Raw genomic sequence first — 8259 nt, forward strand, 5'->3', positions numbered from 1 at the left:
TGTATATTTTGAACAAATTAGCATGAAAATTGATGTATTCTGTTTTCTAATCTTCCCCAACAACCTGTCCACAAGCAACACACGTTATTTGACATTCCATGTTTCTCAAATTTTGTGATTCACAACATTCAGGCATTGATTGTTGTGTTTCAACTTTGGATTCATCATGATATCCACAAAATTCACATTCATCTTTGCAATGCAGGCTTTGACACAGAGATGGATCCACCTGCATGGAAACATCTTTTAGTTTTTTCAAAATGGATTTCATTTTTGTATAACTATAGTATATAATATAATTACACAAAAATGTTTTCAAAAATATTGAAACCACAAAAGATAATACAAAGTCTTGAAATCCAATATTTATCAAAAAACAAACCAAATACCACATCACAAAGTCTTGAAACCAAATATTCACCCAAAACATTAAAATTAAATATCTCATCACAAAAGATGAGTCAAAGTGTTCAAATCAAATATTTATCAAAAAACAAATAAAAACCAAGTTTTGTCACAAGTTTTTGTTGCAATGTTTTGATCACAAAGTTTGTTTACCAATGTTTGAAAGCCATCCTGGATGGATGTGTATTCCAATGCCCATAAGCATAACTGTAAATTCCATCTGGATGCAAATATCGTTTATCATCAAAACATGACAACGATGTCTTGTTGATTGTGTAACTACCAAGTTGATGATTGTTGCTGCGGATTGTCTTCATTTGGTGAAATAATTGTTTCTCATTGAACAACACATCTTTGTAATCAAAATGTTGAATGTCATTTTTGATCACATTCTTTTTGATACCTTTGGCTGTTTTTCCACCATTATTGTTTTCTTTGGTATATGAATACATTTTGGATCTCAATCCAACGAATTCAACAATTGGCACACCAGCAGCTTCATCTTTGAATTTACCAATTACTTTCTTGTTTGTTGCATCAAAATATTGATTATCAGTGTTGTAATCACTGTTGTCAAACATATCTTTGTGATTCCAAAAATCTCGATACACATCTTCTGCTTCAATTTCATACGTCAAACTATCTGTATCCGTAAACAGTAATTTAGCTTTGTTACCATATTTGTTTTTAACGAAATTGTAATGGAAGTCATACATGAGAGTCTTACTCAAATCAAGGATACACATACCAACGTATGCTGGTCGATTGAGAGTCAACGATTCCTTTATTTTATGGACTGCAACAAGGTTTTCATTGAATATTTTGCTGTTTATGAAAGTTGGTTTGGAAGTCATTTTCATCAATTGTTTCTCATTGGTTACCAATTTGATGTCTTCCCGTTTTCTGATATTCTCCATGGTTTTCCCAAAGACACTATTGTTCATTAATTTGAAAAAGTCCTTCTCGAATGCATTTTTGGCTTTAGTTCTTTGAAGAGTATTGAAATCAATATATGTCTTCAACCAAGGACTTTGATTAAAGGATAATACACGATAGATTTTAGTCAATTTCAGACCCAATTCACGATACAATTGTAGATTACGATAATGTAATACATATTTTGATTTCTTTGACAATGTTGGAATCAGTTTTTTGACTTGTCCACTTGTTATTCCAAATGTATCTGCAATTCTTTTACAATAATCTGACAGCATATTTGGTGTCACTTTGATTTGTTCAGCAGCACATGGATAATCATTGTGTAAATCATGTAATTCATTTGGGTAATCCAAATCAACTTCTAACAAGTATCCAGTCTTGTTATCTTTGGGAACTGTTTTCCAATTAATGTTTTTTATTTGTTGTTTATTCAACCATTTAAAATTCCCAGTTGGAAGATGTTGTGACATAGCCCATCCATATAGATTGTTTGCATCCAAATACATGATATGTTTACTGGGTTTATTTGGATTCCAATTTTGCATGTATTTGTTGTTTGCTTTGCCGTATCTGTTGGCAATATAACTGATTCCTCCACGCATGCCTTTTTCAACGAATTGATACATATCCACATCACTGATTAATTCAAGTTGGACTTCAGTCATTTTCAACATTGCATCCCAAGATAATCTCGAAGATGTAAATAATGACATGGATCCAATCTATAATATTCCAAACATGTTTTCCTGAAATTTTCAAATACATCAGCCAGCAATAATACATCAGATTTGAGATATAAATCATGGTATTCACCCATGGTTTTCAATTGAAATGTATTCCAAACATTTTGTGCATGACTGTATTCTTCATCTGTAATATTTGTATTATTCATTTGACTGTAAAATTCATCTTTGGTTGGTAATTGAGTATCATTGAATTTATCAAAATTACTCATATAATCATACGGATAAACTCCTTTTTGTTTCATTAATTGCAGTTTTTCACCTTTGAAGACTTCATTGGTATATTTGTATGCATCTTCTGGTAGATTTTTTGCAAGATTTGCCAATGATTGATTCATAAACTGAAGACTGTCGATAAATACCAAATTATAAGCCAACATGAAGGCTATGTATTTCTCCATATTATTTGGGATTACATTAATTTTGTGTTGTCTGGTTTCACCTCTTCTATCCACATAAGTATTGGTCTCAATAATTTTACCAATTTCTTGCATTATAAAATGACTATCATATCCTTTCAAATTATGAAATTTTACAGGGATTTTGTTAGTTATTGTAAAATCCCTGTTACATTGATTATGGGCTGAGCTACGGAATTCGCCATTAATATGACAATGATCTCTGACACGTTTATCTGTTTTCTTGTATTTTTTACCACAAATATGACAAGATGTTGCTTTTTGAAATTTGTCTTCATCTTCTGGAGACATAACTAATGGTTTATTGAATTTGTATTTAATAGTTTGTCTGCAATATTTGACTTCATCAAGCATTGCTTGCATAAATTTGTAAACAGCTTTTTCTCCACCATAATATTTTATTGGTTTGGAATATTTGTCATCATAGCAGCAAACAACTTTATATCCATAACCACAATCAGTGTGTTTTTGATAAGCTTCAGTAAAAGATTGTTGGTTAGATTGATTACAACCATGAATTGGTTCAGTGATTGCTTCAAAATCTGCGTATATCACGAATGGCGCTTGCATTTGTTTATTATAATTTGTAAATTTTATTTTTGAGCCAACTTCAGGCATTTTGATTGATTGTTCACCATTGATTTCAATACATACTTCCTTGTGTTTCAACAATATTTCTTCCTTGGAGAAACATTGAAGGCAATGCATACAAAAATGTTTCTTATTTTTATTTCTTGTTTTTCGATACATAAATCTATTAAAAATCTTTGATAAGACAGTAATGTTTATTTTCATCATCTGAGATTAGCAATAGATTCATCTCATTCTCAAACTTTTCTTTTGAAACATAAATTGGATAAGTTTGTTTGTTTTCATAACCGAAAACATTGATGTTAATATTGTTTTGTGTTTCAACTTTGTTATATTGTTTGACTGAAACAGGGAATTCAATGTTATCATAATTCAATTGTTTGACAAATGCTCTATCAGTTTTCTTAATTCTTTGTGGATTGTCATTTCGTGGATTCAAATGTCTAATGTGACACCAACGAAAGCATTCATTGTCTTTATTCTTGAGATTGATTAATCCATGTTTGTTATGTTGTAGCTCAGTTGGAAGTTTAATGTAAGAACTTCCAGTAAGAGGCTCATATTTGATAATATTGATGTAATGTCCATTGATTGATTTAATTATCCAAGCTGAACCTTCACTAATCCATTTGTGAATATCATTCATAATTTGTTCAACATTAACATCCAAAGATTCTTGAAAATCATTGGCATTAGTTATTGTTTTTGGTTTACTATTAAAATATCCAATTCTGGAGACAGTTTGGTTTCCTTTTTGTTGTTCAAAATAAATTGTCAAAGTTTCAATAAATTTAATTCCTTTCATTTGAGTTAATAATTGTTTCATAAAATGAGCAATCGCTAATCTGGTTGAACTCATTTGAATCAAAGGATCTGTTTCATTTTTAATTCCAACTTCATAAGATTTTGTATATCCCTTGAATGCTCTTGCAACTTCTGTGATTTGGGTTCTTTGTGTTGGAACTGGAGCCATTTTCTTTTTTCGAGGCATTGAAATTGGACGTCTGGGTATTAATTGATTATCAAATGATACTTTTTTCACTCTGGGTGCAGCTTTGGGTTTATCAGCAAATTGAATCGGAGGTGGAATTATGTTGTTTCTCGGCAAAGGTTGGGGTCCATCTCTAAATTGAACAGGTGGTTTGATGATTGTATTCTCATAATCTTTTACCATTTGTTTGACAGATTTTCGTGGAAAAGGAATTGGAGTAACTTTCTTGGTTCTCGGCATTGGAACCGGTTTTTGTTTAGCGAGTAAAAGTGTTATTAATTGATCTTTGGTCAATTTGGATAGATTAGATTTATTCATATTATAATAATACAACATATTATTTTTATTCGGTGCGTTTGACAGATTTGCTAATGAATGTTGACTGCCAACAACATTCATGTCAGATATCCGTTGCACATCTGACGGGTGCAATCTCTTATTTATTTGTTGAGCCATACGGCCTGTATACACTCATTGAGTATACACAGGTCGCTAAACTACAAACATAAACCAACTAATTAATTACAAGATTTTTTATGTAAATATTTACTTCCATTTTTTAATTGTTTGTTGCAGTTTGGGCATGTAAATGTTTGTTTTTGCCATCTTTTAACTCGTTCTTTTTGATTCATTCTTTTTTCTTCATCAGTTGATTTTCGTGGTCTAATATTGGATGATTTAAAATGATTGTCTGGTAATTCTTCTTGTTCAATGTATTCAAAAATGTATGCTTGATGATTCATTTTGGAAATTGCTGTCTTACACATATTTAATCCCTCAGCAACCATTTTAACCAATCCAGGATTAATTCCAAGATGTTCTTTTATTGAATACATACTATTAAAATAACTCACTTCTTGGGTTTTACAATTTGTTGCCTTAACACATCTCCGGTTTTTGTGATTATTTGCTGCAAATGCATAATCTCTTTTCTTTGCTGTTTTCAAACAATTTTCTTGTTGTGTCATCATTTGTAAATTCTTTATTCGGTTATCATCTTTGATATCATTAACATGGTCAATTACCATTCCATTTGGTATTACACCATGAAAGCATTCATAAATAAATCTATGTGCCTGCATTGTTTTTTGTTTATTATCATTTGATTTAACAGTAACTGATAAATACCCTGTATGATTATTAGTTCCAGAAAATTTATTCATTGTCTAAAAATAAATAACTTTACCAGACTTTGAAGCACCATATTCATTGTAAATTGGGTGAATATAATATTTTTTACCATTAATAATCATAGTATTATTAGATAATTTTTTTGTAGATGAATCCAAAAGTTGATTTTCAGATTTTTGATTTTTCATTTCTCTCATACAATAATGTATTATATAATTATCGCTATAAATAGTTAAGGTAAAAAAATTACAGTAAATGTATGAGACCCAAAAAATACATCAAACATAGTCAAACAACCCTTGTATTCATTGATGATTAATCATTGTAAAGTGGAAAATTAATGTCATCCAAATCGTTACACATTCTGTAAAACATCTTATTGATTAACCTGTTTTCTGTGCGTGTAAACTCACAATCATTGTCTTCCATTGGTGGAAATTCCATTAATCTATTGACTGTTTGCAATTCTTCTTCAGAGTATGAGCTGTTCAAAAATTCTTTTCTGGCTTGATGCATCTTTTTAATATTTTCGGAAGCTGTCACCAACTCAAGATTTACAATTGAATTGTTCTGGCGATTGGAATCAATGTGATTTATTTGCAATCCAGGAGAAATATGTGTCTGATTTACGGCCTCATAGACGAATCGATGAGCGGGGCATGTATTGTTACGTCCCGGAGAAATTATATAATAACCATTTTCAGATAAGTATCCTTTTCTAGGTTCTAATCTTTTTCGATTGATTATATAACCATCAACTGAGGCTCCGTAATTTTCAAATGTTGGATGAATAAAATATGTTTTATCATTGTGATCAAATTGGTTGTTCATATAAATTAGATTACATAATTTTTCGAAACCGGTTATAACCGGTTTTTTTCTTCATCATTCAAATCAGCGATTGATGAGTTGGTTGGATTTAATCGATGATTGTTTGTGAGTTGGGTGTCATTTATGAAAAACGTAAATTTAGGTTTTTGAAAAACCGAGGATTTAGGTTTTTAGGTTTTTGACGTCTCCGTTGCAGGAGTTAGGTGTTGAATTCAAAGACTGAAATAGTATTTTATGTAGTTATTGGGGTGAGATAATGTGTGGTTTATGGGGGTTTGGAAAAATATTGGATTTGTAAGGATTTGTATGGGATTTTTTATCATTTTTTGAAAAGTGAGCTGATACCCTCAAATATCTAACTACTATTGTTGGTTGACAATGGAAGGCTTGGCTTCTTGCACCTTAAGATCTTTATTGAGTTTTCGACTCACAAACACAGGTTGGATGGCAGTTCCTACTTTTAAACTTAATTTACTTAGTTGCTGTTTCACAATGTTTGCTGAACTCTGATCTTTAAACGGTAGGATGACTCTAACAGTGTTCGCTTTCTCTTGTGACGATGGATAGGGCTGTGGATCAGATACCTTAGTGTCGATAACCTTGTTGATGGCCGTGTCAATTAAGTGTTGTGGGTATTTAAGCTTACTGAACACTTCTCTGAGCCAGTCGCATTCTTCGTGGAAATGTGACCAATCAGAAGATAACCGGTAGGCCTGGTCTAGCATGGTGTTAATTGGCTCCGTTTATAACGATCATCTACGTGGCTCTGGTAATGAAGTAGAAGGCCTGTATTGGTGGGCTTGATGTAAACCTTGGTTTCGATCTTGGGAGCTCGATTATGTAATTCCACGCCAAGAAAGGGAAGCGACCCGTCATGTTCGGTCTCCATAGTGAATTTCACGGTAGAATGGCAATGGTTGAGCGCGCGTAAGAAGTGGTCAGCAGTTACTCTATCGGGCATTATGGTAAGAGTGTCATGCACATGCCTCCGGTAGAACGGGGGTAGCAAGCCATCCTGTTGCAGAGTTTCCTCGATGGAGCACATGAAAACATTTGCAAGCAATGGGCCAAGAGGAGAACCCATTGCTACTCCGTCAATCTGCTCATACAACGACCCGTCAAACTGAAAGAGCTGGTTCTTAGTAGCTGCTTTAAGGAGGTCGACCAAATCTGCTTTAGTGAGGTTTAGTTTGGTGGTTTGATTAAACCAGTCATCAGCAAAGGCCTTGTCAGCCAGTATCTGAATCGTCTCGTCAAGAGGCACATTTGTAAACAGCGAGGTTACGTCATAAGACACCAAAAGCTCTCCATTGTTGATCTTCAAGCCTTGTATTTCATCAACAAACTGAAAGGTATCAGATACCGTATATTGATTATACGATAAGGGCTTCAGTTTATCCTCAAGCCACTTGGCCAGTGCATAATATTATTATATGTCTGTGTAGCCGATAGTATTGGGCGTATGGCTAGACGTTCTTTGTGAGTCTTTGGCAGTCCGTACAGGTGGGCTAGTCTAGAACCTTTAGGACGAAGAGAGGCGGCGATCGGCTTATACACTTTAAAATTTCAAAATAAAACTGCAAAAGAAATGTTATAAAATTCCCAAATCAAATTTAATACAGAAAGGATACATTTCTTCCCCACTCCTACGCACTCTTTTTACATTTGCTGATCCAAATGCTCTCTTCACTGCTGTTGTACAATTAAAGGATTTTATCATCTTGGGAATGGCAGAGATTTAAGTAGTGCAAAACTACCATCTGGTGGGCTTGTTCACCAGGGCTGTCAGAAAAGCCCTCATGGAGCTTGGCTTGTAAAACTTGCTGCCTTTTCTTGTGCTCTTCTCCTGATAACACTCGTCCTGTTAATTAAAGATAAAATCTGACTTGTAAAAGCAAATTATCTGAAAAAGATGGGATCATTAGAAAACAAGGAGAAAGAATTAACCAGGAGATAGGAACAGAAAGGAACCAATGTCTGCCATAATTTTTAAAAACTAAAGAGAGGGGAGTGTCTTCTCCGGAGTTGCAACTGTTTGGATACAACAACTCAAATTTCATTTTGCACACATGAAAAATTATACACTTTAAAATTTCAAAATAAAACTGCAAATTTTAATTTGCACACATAAAAAATTGTACACTTCAAAATTTCAAAATAAAACTGCAAAAGAAATGTTATTAAATTCCCAAATCAAATTTAATACAGA

At 32.9% G+C, this 8259-nt stretch overlaps 1 pseudogene; it reads right to left on the reverse strand.

Moving 5' to 3' along the window:
* Positions 1–6412: 6412 nt before the first annotated feature.
* LOC146468541 (uncharacterized) lies at positions 6413–7770 on the reverse strand (annotated as a pseudogene).
* Positions 7771–8259: the final 489 nt, after the last annotated feature.

This window comes from Pavona decussata, unplaced genomic scaffold (assembly GCF_977016875.1).
Source record: "Pavona decussata unplaced genomic scaffold, jaPavDecu1.1 SCAFFOLD_130, whole genome shotgun sequence".
Classification (NCBI taxonomy): Eukaryota; Metazoa; Cnidaria; class Anthozoa; order Scleractinia; family Agariciidae; genus Pavona; species Pavona decussata.